The sequence below is a fragment of the Panthera onca genome, chromosome X (genome assembly GCF_046562875.1).
Source record: "Panthera onca isolate mPanOnc1 chromosome X, mPanOnc1 haplotype 2, whole genome shotgun sequence".
Lineage (NCBI taxonomy): Eukaryota > Metazoa > Chordata > Mammalia > Carnivora > Felidae > Panthera > Panthera onca.
Genome location: NC_138357.1, coordinates 52,752,410 through 52,772,768, shown reverse-complemented (window position 1 = coordinate 52,772,768; position 20,359 = coordinate 52,752,410). Strand labels below are relative to the sequence as shown.

At 35.3% G+C, this 20,359-nt stretch overlaps 1 pseudogene; it reads right to left on the bottom strand.

Annotated features, from left to right (window-relative positions):
• Nucleotides 1-265: 265 nt before the first annotated feature.
• On the bottom strand, nt 266-1,939 carry LOC145714124 (neuropilin and tolloid-like protein 2; annotated as a pseudogene).
• Nucleotides 1,940-20,359: the final 18,420 nt, after the last annotated feature.

The window sequence follows — 20,359 nt, the reverse complement described above, 5'->3', positions numbered from 1 at the left end:
CCCTCTTCAAATGCTATTTAACTGGTACTTAGTTTATGTGACACCAAGCAATGAATTATTATTATTTTTTTTCACTGAATGGAATAAGTTCCTTGGTTAGTTTAACTTATAGACTGCCTGAAATAATAGAAACTTCACCATTACAGTACGTTAATGGGAAATGATGGTCTTTCTAGTTTTGAATGGGTTGGCTGCTGAGCAGTATGGTGCTCTGTAGGCTACATACAAACATATGCAATAACTTAATATCCCCTTTAGTAGAAGATTAAAAATCCATTGATATGGATGCCTTTCCAGAATCTTCTTGCCCATTAAAGTAAATTTCACTAGGAATCTCTTCCATTACTCTGTCTTTTAGGGCCTGTTCAGGGCACTCACCTGCCTGTTTGAAAGTGTATCTACTCTTTTTTGAAGGTGCTATTAAATTTTTTCATTGTCTGTGGTTGTGCAAAATCATTAGTGAAAGGCAGTTCAGTGGAATTCAGGTTGGTCTTGTTTGTTTGATATTGGGTGCTTGAAATCCTCAGTGATGGTCATAAATGCACCGAGAGGCAGTGGAAGAGCACTGCATCTTCTGGTAGTTGTCCAGTTCTTCTGACAAGTTGGCTAGGTCTGCAGAAATTTCTTTGCCTTTAGTGAAAACAGTTCATAATGAGGAGGATCAAACACTTCCTGAAATCTAATTTTATTAAAAGCAGTTTTGAAAGCCATGGCCGTTTTTGAAGATGTTTCACTTGTACTAAAATTTAAATAATGACAAGGAGAAAGACAACCCTTGTTGTAATGCCACTAATTGTTCCATGAGTTTTAGTGATTTGTTCAAATAGTCCTGCTTGTTTCTTTATTCACAATAATTTTCATCCAAGGGCATGCACAATTCTGAACACCATTACAGATTAAGGAATTATTGGTGCACATGTTGCTTTGGGAAAAGAAAGAGCTAACTGTACAAGCAGGTTTCACAAAGAAGTAAAGAGCATACTGAACCTGCTTAGTTGACCACCTTAGTTCTCCCACATTCGGATCACTCCAACTCCTATTTTCAGCATTATATCATTGGCCACAGTACTGCAAAACTTATCCTTCAGATTTTTAATAGAACTGCCTCCATGATAAACTGCAACAAATTTTCTATTGCATTAATTTAGGTGTAATCTAGAAGTCTCAAATAATTCTTGGCTTTTGGAGTAGCTTTAATTGTCCTTATGCAATCAACTACTTGGCCAGGCTTTGTTGTTTCTTCTTTTCTACCTGACTGGAACATACATTCTATCAGCTCCCAAGAGCTAAAACTGGCAATCTGGGATGGAATTTAAAATACCCTCTAGGTAAGTAAAGTCTGGATCTGGAATAAATGAATATTTTGCCTGAAATCCCAATCCTTCAAGTACTTCATAAGAATTAAATTTAATCCACACAAATATCTCTGTTGATCTAATTAGTGGAGGGCTTTTCACACCACAGTAACAAACTGTAAGGGGAGAGAAACAAAATGGCCTGTCTCGAACTTTCAAGTGGTCAAACTGACATCCAAACGATAGTTCTATATAATGTTCATCAAAAGCCAACTCTATTCTTTGACATGGAGCAACTTCCAAAATGTAGGAACACTCCTTGTTTGGTGGATAAGATTCAGGATAATTTGATGAAGTAAAATGACCTCCATTGCTGATTGGAACCCAAATGGTACACTGGGTTGCAGGAACATGCTTAATTCCAACATTTTGTCCATCAGTGAGGGCCACATAAAACTTATCCTTTCTATACTTGCATATAGCTAATTATCAGATTTTAGTGCTCTTCTCATAAATAAGTGGACACTCAAGGATCACCCGACATTTGAGGAAACCTTCTTGGTTCCTTCCACTCCAATCCCTTCCACTACAAGTATTGCTATTAACAACACTTTGAGAACCACGCAAAGCTGTTCCAGAGCCATGTTTCCAAGTGGCCTGGCACTTTGTGGAGGGCTGAAGCAACAGTAAGGAAGAAGGGGTGGTGGTTCAGCACTCACAGCATGGTGTGGTGGCAGTCCCACTCTGTTCCCATTATTGGCCACCAGGCTGCCTCCCCATGAGGCAGGGCTCAGGTCCTGCAGCCCACCATGCCGAAGTCCCACCAACCCGTGAGCTCTCACACTGCTCAAGCCCCCTCAACCACTACAGGTGCCACCTCCTGCTCCTCTGTACTCTCTCTCATGAAGTGGCAGGAATTGGGAGCCCAGGCTTTGAGTTTCTTTTCTCATCACAATGGAATGAAACTATAGTGAAACTGACAAAACTTTAGCTAGTTTTACTAAGGGAAAAGAAAGTTAATTAAAATTACTAAGGTCAGATATTAATGTGAGAACAATACTAACAATTTTGTTAAAATAAAAGGATTAAAAAACAATAGCAGGAGCAATTCTACACCAAAAAAAAAAAAAAAAAAAAAAAAAAAAAAAGATAACCTAGAGGAAATGGATAAATTCCTAAAAACACACCAACTACCAAATGTGACTCAAGTAGAAACTCTGAATAGACCTATATTGTACAAGGAGATTGAATATGTAATCAAAAACCTCCAACACAGTAAATCTTAGGACCTGATAGCTTCACTGGTGAATTCCATGAAATTTAAGAAATAAATGAACACCATTTTTTTTTCAAACTCTTCTGAAAAATTGAAGAGAGATTTTCTAAATCAGTGTTAGGCCAGTATTATCCTGATACCAAAATCAGACATAGACAGTACAAGAAAAGAAAACCACAGACCAATATCCCATATGAATATTAATGCAAAACTTCTCAAATGAATATTGGCAAAAGTATTCAGTAGCATATTAAAAGGATTATATATTATGACTAAGTGATAATTATTCCTGAAAGGCAAGGATGATTCAACATACAAATATAAAACATTTTAGTATACTATATTAAGAGAATTAAGGAAAAGAATCACTATTATCTCAGTTGATTCAGAAAGAAAAAAAAACGTTTGACATATTATAACACTCATTTATGATAAAAGTGCTAAATAAAGTAGGAATATAACTTCCTCAACATGAGAAAGGCCAAATATGAAAAACTCACAGCTATCATAATACTGAAAGATGAAAGATGGAAAGATCTTCTATTCAACCTAGTAATGAAGGTCCCAGATATAGAAATTAGGCAATAAAAGAAATAAAAGACATTCAAATTGGAAAGGAACAAGTAAGATTGTCTCTGCAGATGACATGATTTTTTAATAGATTTTTTAAAGTTACTTTGTTTATTTGTCGGGGAGAGTGGCAGAGAGAGAGGGAGAGAGAATCCCAAGAAGGCTCCTCATTCTCGGTGCAGAGCTGGATGTGGGGCGCAATCTTACAAACCATGGGATCATGACCTGAGCTGAAAAACTGGATCCTTAACTGACTGAGCCACCCAGGTGCCCTGACATGATTTTAACTATAGAAAATCATTAAGATTACACACACACACACACACACACACACACACACACACACAAATGCTGTTAGAATTAATAAGTTCAGCAAAGTTGCAAAATACAAAGTCAAAACAAATATTGGTTGCATTTCTGATACTAGAGGTGGAAAAATTTGAAAAGGAAATTTTTAAAAATTAATTTATAATACAATCAAGAAGAAAGATATATTTAGAACTAAATTTAATCAAGAAGGTGAAAGAATTCTACACTAAAATCTACAAAACATTGCTGAAAGAAATTAAAGTAGACCAAAATAAAAAGAAAAACAACCCATGTTCATAAGACTTAATATTATTAGAATAAAAATACTATTCAAAGAGATCTACAGAGCAGGCCACTTCAAAGGGAAGAGCACTCTAAAGTAGAAAAATCCCCTACTTTTCAAAGGGGAAAAATTAAATCACCTGAGAATAATTGAAATCTGTTTCAATCATACATCAATTATATATTCTTTTCAATTGCAGTTGCACAGGTATGTCCCTGTATATAGAAAAACTGTCCTTCTTCAGGCTATTCCTGCTAAGGAGCTGTTCAGAATCAGGGCAGAGATGAGGAGTTAGTACTACCTCAATCTTTGATTTTATGTTAACTTCTTTTAGGAAATAGGGACACAGACTTCCTAACTGTATTTACAATGTAAATGATATTTTCTCTTTCATTTCCTATATCTTTTCATGCTTAAACCAATTATCCACATAATTGATTCAGTACCCTCCTTCCTTTTAATCAGCATGCTGTACGGTCTTGATTTTAATCACTGACTGCTCCTTGTTTTCTAATTGCTCATCCTAATAAAGTCTGTGATATGAAAGTAATCTATACAGTTAGAGAGGGCAAAAGGGGCCTCCAGTGAATATGGTGTAGTAAATTCATGTAAATAGAGCTTTGACAGAAAAAAAATATTAAAAAAATAAAAAGGATATAGCCAGGATCATAAAGGATACCAACATACCCATTCACCAGAAACAGAACTAAAATGCAGTGAAGTTATCAAAGCTGAGGTCAGGGCTTAAACGCTATAACCTGAAAACAAGCATTGGTTTCCAGGAATCAGGCCATGAGTAAAATGAGACTAAAATTGCTCTACTTGGTATAAAGGACAGACAGTGAGAAATACTATGAAACTGACCAATAGAAGAAACTGACCAAATTGTACTACTTGTGGGCAAAACTTGTGGGATAAGGCTTAAGTGGCATTTGGAACAAATTTATAGCAGTACATGCATTTATTAAAATCATGAAAGATGTAATAAAGAAGCTATAAAAATCACAGAATAAACCAATAGAAAATTGAAGAAAGATAAAAAGTTAACAGAAGGAAGTAATGGAATAGAAACAAACAATATAGGGAATTTAAAAAAACAAAATATGATTCTTTAAAAAAACAAGATTGGTAAAAGAGCTTAGCAAAACTAATCAAGAAAGACAAAAGTCATACAACTACAGAGAAAGTAGAGGTAAACAATCATAAAATAGTATAAATGATATTATAGCAATACATTTGAAACCCTCAATGAAATGAATAATTTCCTAGAAAATATAAATTACCAAAATTATTTACTGATAAAAAATAGAAAGCCTGACTATATCAATAATCATTAAATAAATTAAATCAGTGATAATAATTTCCACTAAAAATTGGCACTAGCCCCTGGTGATTTTAACAGGTGATTTTTATCAAACATCAAGAAAATAAGAATCTAATTTATGTTAAGTGTTCAGAGAACAGAGAAATAAAGAAAACCCTAAGCCACCACTTGGTAAAATTGTGTAGCCATGGGAATACTCATACACTACTAATGGGAATGTAAACAATTTCATGTACATTGTTTAGACAATAATTTGGTGGTATCTAGTAGATTTGGTGATAGATCTACCTTTTAATCCAACAACACAGGGCATAGAAATATCTTTAGAAGTAGAGAAACTTTCACACATTTATACAGTATCCTCAGAGTATTTTCTTTTTCTTGTAGTACTACTAGTAACACCTAAAATAATCAAAAGAAACTAAAAGTGCACCAACAAGAGAACAAACTGGAAAACACTCAAACAATGGAAGAGTACATAGCAATTAAAATGAAAAACTAGAGCTACTTGTATCAATATTATTTTAAGCTCGAAAACAAGTTCGAGAAAAAAAAAGGCTGCAGTGTGATAGTCATTAGAATGATACTGTTTATATTAAATTCATATACAATTTAAAAACATGCAAATAAATTATATAATTGGCACAGTTATATAATTGGCACATATATGCATATGTATGAATATATATCAAATGAAGATTGTCCATCACCTCAAGGAAACAAGTCAAGGCAGCTGGAATAGGAAAAATATCTCTAATATTCTTTTTTTTTCATTCTGAATCAAATACTGAATAATAGCAAAGTTTAGGGGTGAGCACAAAAAAATTTTATTTAGTTATCATGTTTTTCTAACAATTTGATACATCTCAGAACTTTTAAAAAGGGGAAACACACCAAGTGTTTGATATGAACCAGATATAAGTCAAAGCATGTTGCTTGGCTCTTAAATGTACTTGATATATTTGATGAATAAGTGAGTGAATGAATGAATGAACCTATAAAACTCAGCAACATAAATTGAATTTCTTCCTCTTTATTACTTTTTCACCCAAATGCCTTAACTTTATGTTCTCTCAATGTCAGCTTGCATAAACTGTATCTTTATGAAGCACTCTACCTGAAGGAATCGGAAACAACAGTAAGAAAGAAAAAAGAATCCTTTGCCATTTTGCATTGAATAACTGGTGTGTCACCACAGCTCCCTTCGTTTAGAATAGGAATTTCCTTTTTCTGAAAGTTCCCTTCGCTTTTTTTTAGATTCCTCTGATTTTGACTCATTGAACACAAGCACTGTCTGAAACATATTCTAACCTTCTCTCCTGATGTGTAGGAAATAAAATGGATGGTCTTTATTGAAGGATCTTAATGCATCACAGGAAAGGAAATTAACCAATACAAACAATGAAGATCTCTTTTGTCAATAAATTCTGTCAGCTTATGTATTACTGTACTACAATATAGTTACAAGTTAAAGAAGATATAAATATCAAACTTAAAGCTGATTTGTTTCAAAGATGACAAAGTGGGTTTCAAAATGCCTGCCATAATCCTGTAATTAAATTAAAAATATTTTTCTAAAGAGGTTGAGGAATGGTATCTCATAACAAATGTTATTTTCTGGTAAAGGTAGTCTTAAAACAATAGATCACAGATATCCAGAGATAAAAGGGAACAGAGTCTGGATTTCTTATTTTCCAAAGATAATATGAGTCCCAGTGAAGGAGAAAGTGGCTTGCCTTAAATCATTCATCTAGTTAGTGGCAAAGTCAGGATCAGAATATTAGTTCCTGATCCCTGGTTTAGTGCATTTTTGCAAATGTCTTATTCATACTTACAGCCATTTATTTTTATGTTGAAAATTTAATGAGTTAAAAGAGAAACCAGCCAGTAGGCACTGTTGGAAGTAGAGCACTGCATTTCATAACTGCAGCTTCAGTGTGATTCAGGACTCAATTAAATTTGTGCACCACATAGAATAGAGTTTGAGCATCAATTTTAACTAAAGTAACCAGTTAGTTCCCAGAATAGTAGAAACAAACCTGGACAGTTCTACAGGCCTTTCATCAAAGTTTATTGAGACTTCAGGGAAGAGTGTAAATTTTGCCTCGTTTTATATCTTGAAAAATACAACCCTTGGTTCATTTTTGTTACTATATGCTTAGTATTTCCTTATTGCAACAAATCTACTTTAAGAATGTAAAATAACTCATCTCAAGCCTGGAAACACAAAAACACACGTAGGCATCCAGTCACATACACAGGAAGTGTAACATTTGTTTGATCTTATTCTGGTAAGGATTAGGAAGATACATCTAAATAGTCATGCTACCAGAAAGCTGCTTTTTACCTGCTTTTGTTTAGTGGAATAAGTGTATTATCATGCAAGGGTACAATTATATGAAAAAAAAGGTGAAGGTGAATAGGAATATTTATGGCAATGGCATTTGCCTAAGATAAAATTTGTGAAGGAAAAGTAATGTTTATCCCCTAATATGAGCATCTTAAAGTCAGCATTGTTTTGGCACTGAGATGAGAAGAACCATCTGTTTGTGTAGTTATATCATACTGGAGCATTTGATTAGGAAACCCATGTAAGGATCCGTGATTTAAACAGCAGCCACCTGCAACCTATGGAGTCTAGGCACATATCCAATGTAGAAATCCAAGAATCTATAAAACAAAAACTTATCTAAAAAAGAGGAATCTCCACAGATATTTTTTAAAGCAAAATAGGAATGTGAGAATGTAAGACCATTTTAGAAGATCCTCCATTTACATACTCATTTATTACATGCGCTTGGCTAATATAATACCCTACCCAATCTACACTCTGAGTGACATCCACCTAGGAAGCCAGAGGTAATTTAATGATTATAAACTAAATAATGACTGATGTAAAAAACAGTGAATGTGAGTTTTTACACTAATGTTTTCTCAATTCAAGGAGATTTTCTTCTAGGTCCAAAATTCAAAAATTTAGGGAGTGAAAGTATTTTGAGGTCCTAAGTAAAGGTAAAATAGAAGTTGCGATAATGAAATTCTGGAAAACTGAGGTAAATTTTCCCAAAAAAGTACAGAGAAAAATAGAACTTTCAGTTTCAACTTTTAGATATATGACCATGTCACAAGCAATCCAAGCCAATACCCAGAAAAATGACATGTAATAAGAAGCGATGTAAGATGCAATTGTTTTACTGTAAATACTTCATTCTGCTGTTATCAATACTTCTTTGCATGTTTCAATATCACTGTGCAATCACAAGGTCAAAGGAAATTCACTGGTATATAATGGCATTGCTGAATATATGGTTTCACTAATTTTGTTGGCAAGACACTTATGTGTGAAGAAAGAGATCAAAAACAAAACTAACAGACTATGTAATTGATGCCTATTCATCAAGTGTGCATTTTCATCAGTTCTCAGTTAACTCAAAGGGATCCATTGCAATCTACATGCTTCTTAAATTCCCATTACTTTCAATAATTCACAATTCTGTCACTGTTTTGGGGAGCTTTTACCATTATTCACTCTCAACAAAAGTATGATACTGTACTAGATTTTCTTATCTTTTATATGGTTAACAACAAACTGGATATCAGAGTTCAGTGTAGAAGACATTTTGGTTAATCAAACATCCTCATATATGTTAGCCATTTACTGGCTGAATGTCCTATCAGTAATTGAACCATCATAAATAATGAGGTACGAGGTGTTGTTTTTCTTCTTAAATGGCAAAAAATCATTAAAGTAGGCTGCCCACTAGATTTAACAAGAATATGATGCACACAGCAAATACATTATGTCAGCACCAGGCTCGTATTAAGAACCCCTTAAAGGTTTTAAGATCAGCATTAAGGAATGGCAAATAAGTCTTTGGTAAACTGGACATAAGAAAGGTAAATAAAGTCATTATCTTTAAGGGGACTTTTGGTGTTATCAAGTTGGGGATTTATTCCTGAGTTAAAAGTGTGGTTCAATATTTGCAAATCAATCAATGTACTATGTCATGTCAATGAGAGAAATGGTAAGAACCATATGATCATTTCAAAAGACAGAGAAAAAACATTTAATAAGTACAACATCAATTCATGATAAAAACCCTTAACAAAGTAAGTTTAGAGGGAACATACCTCCGCATAATAAAGACCATAAATAAACTTAAAAATCTTCTGCAGATAATCCTCTATGGAGAAAAACAGCTTTTTCCCTAAGGTCACAAACAAGACAAGGATGTCCACTCTTACCACTTTTATTCAACATAGTCCTAGCCACAGCAACCAGACAAAAAATAAGGAAATAAAAAGAATCCATATTGTTAAAGAACAAATCAAACTTTCACTATTTGCAGATGACATGATACTCTAAGTAGAAAACCCAAAAGACTCCACAATAAAACTGATGGAATTGATTTTAAAAATTCAGTAATATTTCAGGATACAAAAGAATTTTACAGAATTCTGTTGCATTTCTATATACCCACAATCCAGTAGCAGAAAGAGGAGATAAGAAAACAATCTCATTTACAATTGCACCAAAATAATAAAATACGTAGGAATAAACGTGTACTCTGAAAACAACAAGAAATGGAAGATGACACAAAGAAATGTAAAGACAATCCATGCTCATATATTGAAAGAAAAATATTTTAAAATCTCTACAACATCCAAAGCAATCTACACATTTAATGCAATCCCTATAAAAGTGCCATCAGCATTTTTCACAGAACTAGAAAAATTTTTTTTTATTCTCAAGTTAGTTAACATACAGTGTAGTCTTGGCTTCAGGAGTAGAACCCAGTGATTCATCTCTTACATATGACACCCAATGCTCATCCCAAAGAGTGTCCTCATTAATGCCCATTACTCATTTAATCTACCTCAACACCCCCCACTCCCATCAACCCTCAGCTTGTTCTTTGTATTTAAAAGTCTCTTATGGTTTGCCTCCCTCTCTGTTTCTATCTTATTTTTCATTCCCTTCCTCTATGTTCATCTCTTAAGTTTCTCAAATTCCACATATGAATGAAATCATATATCTGTCTTTCTCGGACTGACTTATTTCACTTAGCATAATACCCCCCAGTTCCATCCACATTGTTACAAATGGAAATATTTCATTCTTTGTCAACACCGAGTATATATACAAACCACATCTTCTTAATCCATTCATCAGTTGATGGACATTTGGGCTCTTTCCATAATTTGGTTATTGTTGATAGTGCTGCTATAAATATTGGGGTGCATGTGCCCCTTTGAAAAATCATCTTTGTATCCTTTGGATAAATTCTTCATAGTGCAATAGCTTGGCCATAGGGTAGTCCTATTTTTAATTTTGGGGGAAACCTCCGTGCTGTTTTCAAGTGCTGCACGTTTGCATTTCCACCAAGAGTGCAAGAGGGTTTCCCTTTCTCCGCATCCTTTGGTTTCCTGAGTTGTGCATTTTAGCCATTCTTACCAGTGTGAGGTGGTATTTCATTGTGGTTTTGGTTTCTATTAGCCTGACGATGAGTGAGGTTGCGCATCTTTTCATGTATCTGTTTGCCATCTGGATGTCTTCTTTGGAAAAGGGTCTATTCATGTCTTCTGCCCATTTCTTCAGTGGATTATTATTTTGGGGAATGGTCATTTTGGTAAGTTCTTTATAGATTTTGGATACTAACCCTTTATCCAATATGTCATTTGCAAATATGCCTTCCCATTCCCTAGGTTGCCTTTTAGTTTTGTTGATTGTTGCCTTCACTGTTCAGAAGATTTTTATCTTGATGAGGTGCCAATAAGTACATTTTTCTTTTATTTCCCTTGCTTCTGGAGAAATGTCAAGTTAGAAGTTGCTGCGGCTGAGGTCAAAGAGGCTGCTGCCTGTGTTTTCCTCTAGGATTTTGAGGGTTTCCTGTCTCACATTTAGGTCTTTCATCCATTTGAATTTATTTTTGTGTAAGGTATAAGAAAGTAACCTAGCTTAATTCTTCTGCGTGTTGCTATCCAGTTCTCCCAGCACCATTTACTAAAGAGACTGTTTTTTTTTCCATTGGATACTCTTTCCTGCTTGATCAAAGTTTAGTTGGCCATATATTTTTGGATCCATTTCTGGGTTCTCTATTCTATTCCATTGATCTATGTGTCTGTTGTGCCAATACCATACTGTCACATCTGTTTTTGTGCCAATACCATACTGTCTTGATGATTACAGCTTTGTAATACAGGTTAAAGTCTGGGATTGTGATGCTTCCATCTTTGTTTTTCTTTTTCAACCTTACTTTGGCTCTTCAGGGTCTTCTGTGGTTCCATTCAAATTTTAGGATTGTTTATTCTGGCTGTGAGAAGAATGCTGGTGTTATTTTGATAGGTATTGCAATGAATGTGCAGATTGTTTGGGTAGTATCTACATTTTAACATTTGTTCTTCCAACCCATGACCATGGAATGTTTTCCCATTTCTTTGTGTCTTCTTCAATTTGCTTCATAAGCTTTCTATAGTTTTCAAAAGACAGATCTTTTACCTCTTTGGTTGAGTTTATTCCTAGGTATTTTGTAGTTTTTGGTGTAATTGTAAATGGGATTGAGTCTTTGCTATTTCTTTCTGTTGCTTCATTATTGGTACATAGAAATGCAACCAAATTGCATACAGTGATTTTATATCCTGAGACTGCTGAATTCATGTATCAGCTCTAGCAGTTTTTTGGTCAAGTCTTTCAGGTTTTCAATGTAAAGTATCATGTCATCTGTGAAGAGTAAATGTTTGACTTCTTCTTTGCGAATTTGAGTGCCTTTTATGTCATTCTTTGATTCATGAGGCTAAGACTTCCAATACTATGTTAAACAACAGTGGTAAGAGTGGGCATCTGTGTGGTATTCCTTATCTCAAGGGAAAGTTCTCTGTTTTTCCCCACTGAGGATGATATTGTCTGTGGGCCTTTCATATATGGCTTTTATGATGTTATGTTCCTTCTATCCAGACTTTATTGAGGGTTTTTATTAATAAAGAATGTTGTATTTTGTCAAATGCTTTTTATGCACCTATTGATAGGGTCTTCTGGTTCATATCTTTTCTTCTATTAATGTGATGTTTCACGCTAATTGATTTGTGAATATTGAACCAGGTCTGCAGCCCAGGAATGAGTCCCACATGATTGTGGTGAATAATTCTTTTAATGTATTATTGAACTCAATTTGCTAGTATCTTGTTGAGAATTTTTGCATCAGGTTCATCAGGGATATTTGTCTGAAATTCTCCTTTTTAGTGGGGTCTTTGTCTGGTTTTGGAATCAAGGTAATGCTGGCTTCATAGAATGAGTTTGGAGCTTTCTTTTCATTTCTCTGTTTTGGAACAGTTTGAGCAGAATAGGTATTAACTCTTCTTCAAATACCTGGTAGAGTTCCCCTGGGAAGCCATATGGCCCAGGACTCTTATTTGTTGGGAGATTTTTGATAACTGATTCAATTTCTTTACTGGTTATATGTTCATATTTTCTATTTCTTCCTGTTTGAGTTTTGGTAGTGTGTGAGTGTCTAGGAATTTGTCCATTTCTTCCAGATTGTCCAGTTTATTGGCATATAATTTTTCATAGTATTTGCTAATAATTGTTTACATTTCTGTGCTGCTGTTGGTTGTGATCTCTCCTTTTTCACTTGTGATTTTATCTACTTAGGTTTTCTCTCTTCTCTTTTTGAGAAGTCTGGTTAGGGGTTTAACAATTTTGTTTAATCTTTCAAAAAAAACCCAGCTCTTACATGCTTTCAAAGTTCACTCTTTATCTTTCTATTTTGCTAATTTCACTATGATATGTCATGCCGTTGACCTGATTTTGTTTATTCTGACGAGAGTTCTCTGTGCCTCTTGGACTTGGATGCATGTTTCTTTCCTCATATTAGGGAAGCTAAAAGCTATAATTTGTTCAAATAAACCTTCTGCCCCTTTCTCTCTTCTTCTTCTTCTTCTGGAACTCCTATGATACAGATATTGTTTCATTTCATGGAATCACTTAGGTCTCTACTTCTTCCCTCATGACCTAGTAATTTCCTTTCCCTCTTTTTTTCCGCTTGACCTTTGCCCATAATTTTATCTTCTATTTCACCTGTGCTCTCCTCTGTTTCTTCCATCCTCACTGTCAGTGTATCTAGTTTATTTTGCATCTCATTTATAGCATTTATCAATTCATCACGACCATATCTCAGGTATTTGATCTCTGCATCAATAGATTCTCTGGTGTCTTCTATGCTTTCTACAAGCCCATCTATTAATCCTTTTGTTCTAAATTCTTTTTCAGATATATTGTTTATATATGTTTTGAGCAATTCCCTGGCTGTCATTTCTTCCTGGAATTTCTCTTAAAGAGAATTCTTTGTTTGTTTGTTTGTTTGTTTTCATTTTGGCTAGGTTTCTGTCTTTTTTGCGTGTTTTAATAACTTGTTATGTATCCTGCACTTGTGAGAACTACTATATTAAAAAAAAGGGTCATACACTGTCCAGGGCATGGCACTTCAGGAAATGTTTTTGGTGTATGTTGCATGCACTCTGTTGCTGTGCTTTGCTGCTCTATCTCACTTGTCAGTCCTCTGCAAAGTTCATCTTTGCTTGTAGTTGTGGAGTGTTTGGACCTTCAATAAAGTGTGCTTTGATTTGTTTGTTGAAGTTGGCCTGGAAAAAAGGGAAAAGGAGGCGGGGGGGTTGCTGATCCCATAAAAAGAGAAAAACTAAATGGTGGAAAAGAACAGCAAGCAGAGATTCAAACAACTGTAAGGCTAAATCCAGGGAAAGTGAATGCAAAATACAAAAGAAGAGATGGAAAATGTGTAAATAGAGGCGGTGAGTGGCTCTGTCCATTAAGCGTAAAACTTCGCTCACGTCGTGATCTCATGGTTTGTGAGTTTGAGCCCCACATTGGGCTCTGTGCTGACAGCTTGAAGCCTGGAGCCTGCTATGGATTCTGTGTTTCCCTCTCTCTCTGCCCCTCTCTGGCTCATGCTCTGTCTCTCTGTGTCTCTCAAAAATAAATAAACATTAAAAATTTTTTTAAACTGAAAAGGTGTAAATAGAATAGAGTAAAACTGCCTGATCATACAAATTTTATCTATCTATCTATATCTATATCTATATCTATATATATATACATACACATATATTTGAACAAATATATATACACACGTATATTTGAACAAAAACAAAGTTGAAACTATGAGCCTGATTCCAAAAGAAACAAATAAGAGGGTAGAAAGAAAAAGGAAAGGGAAGAGAAGAGAGGAGTCAAATAGACTAACAAAAGCAAAATAAAACAGAAAAACAGTTGTCTGTTGGTGTCTGGGACCGGTGGCTGTGCTGGTGTGGAGGAGGGGTCAGTTGTGTTGGGTCAGTCATTCTTTCTCCAGTAGATAAGCAGTTGCCAGGCAAGGAGGGGCAGGGTTTGGTGTAAGTGGGTCCCACCTCCACTGGGGGCTTCTGTGTTGCTCTCTGAAGTCCCACCATGTTGGTGTTCAGGAGAAAAATGGTGACCCCTCCCAAACTCTCTTTCCCCCACTGGATGTCTCAAACCACTCTGTTCAGGCAGCCTTCATAGAATAGGAAGAATGGCCAATTTGCACTGCTCCACAGTTTTCCCACACCTTCTAGGCTCTCAGCTGGGATTTAAAACCTATGTCTTAAAGGACTCCCCACCCCGCAGACCCTGTTCTGGTGTAGCACCACTCTGCCCTGATTATAAAAGGCTTTGGTGCAGCCGCTCTGGAAAGTAGTGTGGAGGTTCCTCAAAAAATTAAAAATAGACCTACCCTATGACCCAGCAATAGCACTGCTAGGAATTTATCCAAGGGATACAGGAGTACTGATGCATAGGGGCACTTGTACCCCAATGTTTATAGCAGCACTCTCAACAATAGCCAAATTATGGAAAGAGCCTAAATGTCCACCAACTGATGAATGGATAAAGAAATTGTGGTTTATATACACAATGGAGTACTACATGGCAATGAGAAAGAACGAAATATGGCCCTTTGTAGCAACGTGGATGGAACTGGAGAGTGTGATGCTAAGTGAAATAAGCCATACAGAGAAAGACAGATACCGTATGTTTGCACTCTTATGTGGATCCTGAGAAACTTAACAGAAACACATGGGGGAGGGGAAGGAAAAAAAAAAGAGGTTAGAGTGGGAGAGAGCCAAAGCATAAGAGACTCTTAAAAACTGAGAACAAACTGAGGGTTGATGGGGGGTGGGAGGGAGGGGAGGGTGGGTGATGGGTATTGAGGAGGGCACCTTTTGGGATGAGCACTGGGTGTTGTATGGAAACCATTTTGACAATAAATTTCATATATTAAAAAAAAAAGGCTTTGGGCTGATGACTGCAGGGTCATTCGTCTTTGGGGAGGCAATAAACCCTCTTCCCAGTGCACTTGAGGAAGGGGACTATTCTCTCTCAGTGTGACCCTGAGGTTGCTACTACTGCACCCTGAAGCTGGCTCCCTCCTCCCCAGGAGCAAGCAGACAGACAGCTTCCCAGCTTAACTCTGGAGAAAGTTGCACACCTTTGGAACCTTTAAGTTTCAGCTCCTAAGGCTGTTTGCAAAATAGCAACTGGAACTCTCTGTAATTCTCATTTCTCGGTCCGTGGTCTGGAGAGGTTTTCCTCTTGTGCTAACTAGGAACTGAAGCCTTCCCGCTTTCTCTCTTTTTTGTCTCCGCAAAGAAAGTGTTCCCTCTTCTCCGTGCCCATGGCATTTTATCTCCCCCAATTCACATACACGTACTTCTATCCTGCCAAGGTGTGTCCCTCCAACTATGGAGATCTTTCTGCCACTCTGCAGATCAATACCCTGAAGGTTCCAAGTGATCCGACCTTAATTCAGCTGTGTTTGAGGGACAAGGAAAATCCCATGTCCCCTACTTCTCCACCATCTTAACTCCTCCCCCCTTGAAAACACAATTGTTTAATTGTATGGAACAACAAAACACCCTGAATAGCCAAAGAAATCTTGAAAAAGAAAATAAAAACTTGGGGTGCCTAGGTGGCTCAGTTGGTTGAGTGTCTGACTCGATTTTAGCTCAGGTCATGAACCCAGGGTCATGGGATTGAGCCCTGCATCAGGCTCCATGGAGCCTGCTTGAGATTCTCTCTCTTCCTCCTCTCTCTTTCTCCTGATCTCTCTCTCTGTCTCTCTGTCTCTCTTTGCCTCTCTCTCAAAATAAAATAAATCTTTAATAAAAAGAAAAGCAAATCTTGAGGCATCACAACTCTGGGCTTCAAGTTACATTACAAAGCTGTAGTAATTCAAAACAGTATGGTAGTGTCACAAAAATAGACACATAGATCAAGGAAACAGAACAGAAAACCCAGAAATAAACCCACAACTATATGGTCAATTAATGTTTGACAAAGAATATCCAATAGGAAAAAAGACAGCCTCTTCAACAAATGGTGTGGGAAAACTGGTCAGCAACATGGAAAAAAATGAAAGTATACCCCTTTCTTAAACCATACACAAAAATAAATTCAAAATTAATTAAAGACCTAAATGTGAGACCTGAAATCATAAAAATTCTAAAGAAGATCACAGGTTGTAACCTCCTTGACACTGGCCATAGCAAATTCTTACTAGATATGTGTCTTGAGGTAAGAGAAACAAAAGCAAATATATACTATTGGGACCACATCAAAATAAATAAAAACCTTCTTCACAGTGAATAAAACAATCACTGAAAGTAAAAGGCAACTTACAGAATGGGAGAAGACAACCTACAGAATGGGAGAAGACATTTGCAAATGGCATATCCAATAAGGGTTAGTATCCAAAATCTATAAATAACTGATACAACTCAACACAGAAAAACAAATAATCCATTTAAAAATGGACAGAAGACACAAATAGACATTTCTCCAAAGAAGACATGAAGATGGCCAGCAGACACATGAAAAGATGTTCATCATCACTTACCATCAGAGAAATTCAAATCAAAACTACAATGATATATTACTTTAGTCAGAATGGCTAAAATCAACAACACAAGAAATAACAGGTGTTGGCGAGGGTAGGGAGAAAAATGAACACTCATGCACTGTTGGGAATGCAAACTGGTGCAGCTATTGTGGAAAAACAGTATGGAAGTTTCTCAAAAAGATAAAAAATAGAAAACCTATGATTCAGCAATCACATCACTGGGTATTTACCCAAAGAGCATATGCACCCCTATTTTTATGGCAGCATTTTTTACAATAGGCTAACTGTGGGAGCAGCGAAACTGTCCATCAATACACGAATAAAAAAAAGAAGTTTATATATATATAATGTATATATATTAAATATGTATATTAAATATTAATATATATTAGATATATATTAAATATGTATAAATGTAAATATATATTAAATATTATGTGTATATATATTAAACATTTTCAGCCATGAAAAAGAACAAAATCTTGCCATTTGCAAAGACATGGAAGGAGCTAGAGAGTATAATTCTAAGCAAAATAAGTCAGTCAGAGAAAGACCAATACAGTATGATTTCACTCGTATGTTGAATTAAGAAATAAAACAAATAAGCAAAAAGGGAAGAAAAGAGAGAGAGAGAGAAGAAGCTCACTCTTGGGGTGCCTGGGTAGTTCAGTTGATTGAGTGTCTGACTTTAGCTCATGTCATGATCTCATGGTTTGTGATTTTGAACCCCCTATTGGGCTTGCTGCTGGCAACACAGAGCCTACTTCATATACTCTGTCCCCTTCTCTACCCATTCCCTGCTTTTTCTCAAAAATAAAAATGTAATTATAAATTAATTATAGAGAATAAACTAAAAGTTACCAAAGGGGAGGGTGGGGGGATGGTTTAAACAGGTGATGGGTATTAAGGAGTGCATTTGTGATGTTGAGCCCTGGGTGATATAAGGAATTGTTAAATCACTATATTGTACACTGGAAAGTAATATAACACTACATTAACTAACTGGAGTTAAGTAAAAATCTTTAGAAAATAGATTTTATTCAGGACTTTGCAATGAGGGAAAACATACCACCACATAGAACTGGGCTCAATTCCGAATACAGCGGAGACAGTTGGGGATTTATAACCATGGAGCAGGTGGGGGAGGGGTGGTTAGTAGAAAATTATTAAGCGGGGACATCAAGGATAAAGAGAATTCTTGCTATAGTGACCTAATAGGATTTTTTCTGAAAGCAGACTAAGGTGGTCAGATACCACCTGGGAAATGGTGGGGTAGGAGGCATTTAACCAGATACCTAGGGTGGGGGGTTCTACTTAAACTTAGTAAGATTCATACTAGAACTGGGCAATGCAGGCCCAATAAGGAGAGACACTGAAATCCATGGTCAAGGCCTCATTGAGAAGAGAGCTTAAGGAAGCCTGATTAAAGTTTGGTCAATAATATCTATCTATCATCTATCCATCTATCTGGATGGTTGTACAAGTTAAGTTTTAATATCTGTCAAAACTAATTTCCTTGAAGCATTCTTATTTTCATAGATTTCTTAAGGATTCTCAGATATTAGTTAATTCTTCCATTTGAATTGAAACAATTTCATCTGGTTTCAAAGAAAACATTCAAAATATTTGTGTGTGTGTGTGTGTGTGTGTTTTGGTTATACTACTTGTATGGGAAATTGGGATGAATTGATGTTTTCTAATAATCTTTTTATACAGAAACATGGTAGACCTCCTTCCACTTAGGGAAAGATATTTTAAATCTTTTAAGGAAATGTATTAGCTCTCTTCACATAGGTCCAATATTTTCTTTATTACACTTAATCTTAAGTATTTCATATTTTTGTAATTATTATGAATACAATATATTTTTTCATTTGGTTTTCTAACTACATAGTCCTGGTATAAAGAAAAACTATTGATTTTCTTTAGTTACAATTTATCTTTATATTTTATAAAATTATCTCGTAATCACTTCTATTTTTTATCATCTCTTATATTTTCTACGAATACAATAGTATGGTATAATTGTATATGCCTCTTTATTTCCAAAATTTGTGTCACTTATTTACTGTCTTAGTGCACTAGCCAGGTTTCCAAAATAATGTTCACTATTAATTAAAAACAGCACAACTGAGTCAATCCTGACTTAAATGGGAATTTAATATCTTATTTTACAATGTTTCTATAGTTTGCAATTAACAGTTTTATCATGATAATATGTTTCTAGTCCACATATACTGAGATATTTCTAGAAATTTTAGCTGAATTTTAGTAACTAATGTTTATGCATCTACTGATATAACTATATGGTCAGTCTTTCTCCTTCAATTTTTGGAGGTAATGAATTATGTTGTTAGATTTCCTCATGTTGAAACATCGTTATATTTCTAGAATACACTATGCAATTATGGGGTATTATTCCTTTAATTAACTACTTGACTCAATTTTTAGCAATTCATTTAGAGCCTAGCATTATACGGATGAGGAATATTGGTCTGTAGTACATCGAAAACAAAAGTTCCAAGCCATAGCGCAAATCAGTAATATAAAAACTCTTGAGTGGGGCCTAGGCAGGAGCATTTTTCAAAAGCTCCTCAAATTATTGTATTGTGCATCCTTGATTGAGAACCACTGATCTACTTTTTTGTTGTTTTATCAGTTTTGACATTATGATTATATTATCTGAACAAAATGAATTGAAGAAATTTTACCTTATTGAAATAACAGGATTTGTAAAATGGAGAAGTTCTACCTTTTTGAATTACTTGTAAAAACATCTGGACTTGATGCTTTTTGAAGAAAAATTCAAATTGGTAAACTAACATGAAAAACTGCCCAACTTCATTAATTCAAAAAATGCAAATCAAAACATTGATTTATCATTCCCATTCTGTACCTTATTGAGAAATTTAATAGCTTTCAGTGCAGTTGAGGTATTAAGAAAGAATCATTCATACACTTTTGGTTGGAGAAAGAATTGCTAAACATTGCAGAAAATAATCTGGCCAAATCCACTTTAAAAAGTTATGCACATAAACTTTGATTCAGCAATCCCATTACCGACTATCCTGTTTCCTGTATAGAATTGCATCATTAAGGAGTTTGGGAAAAGATTACACTGTGTAATATCATGCGAGTATGAAAAGCTAATTAAAATTATAAGTATAGACTGATCAGGAATAAAAGTGAAAATAATATCATGACCTGAGCTAAAGTCGGACGCTCAACCTACTGAGCGACGCAGGCACCCCTATTTTTGTACTTCTAATAAAGATATTAAGGATAAGTGAAACAATTAAAAACATCAAGTCTCTGATGACATAGGTAGAAAATTAAAAGTAAACATGCCATAGCCCACACAAATTACTCTTCTTC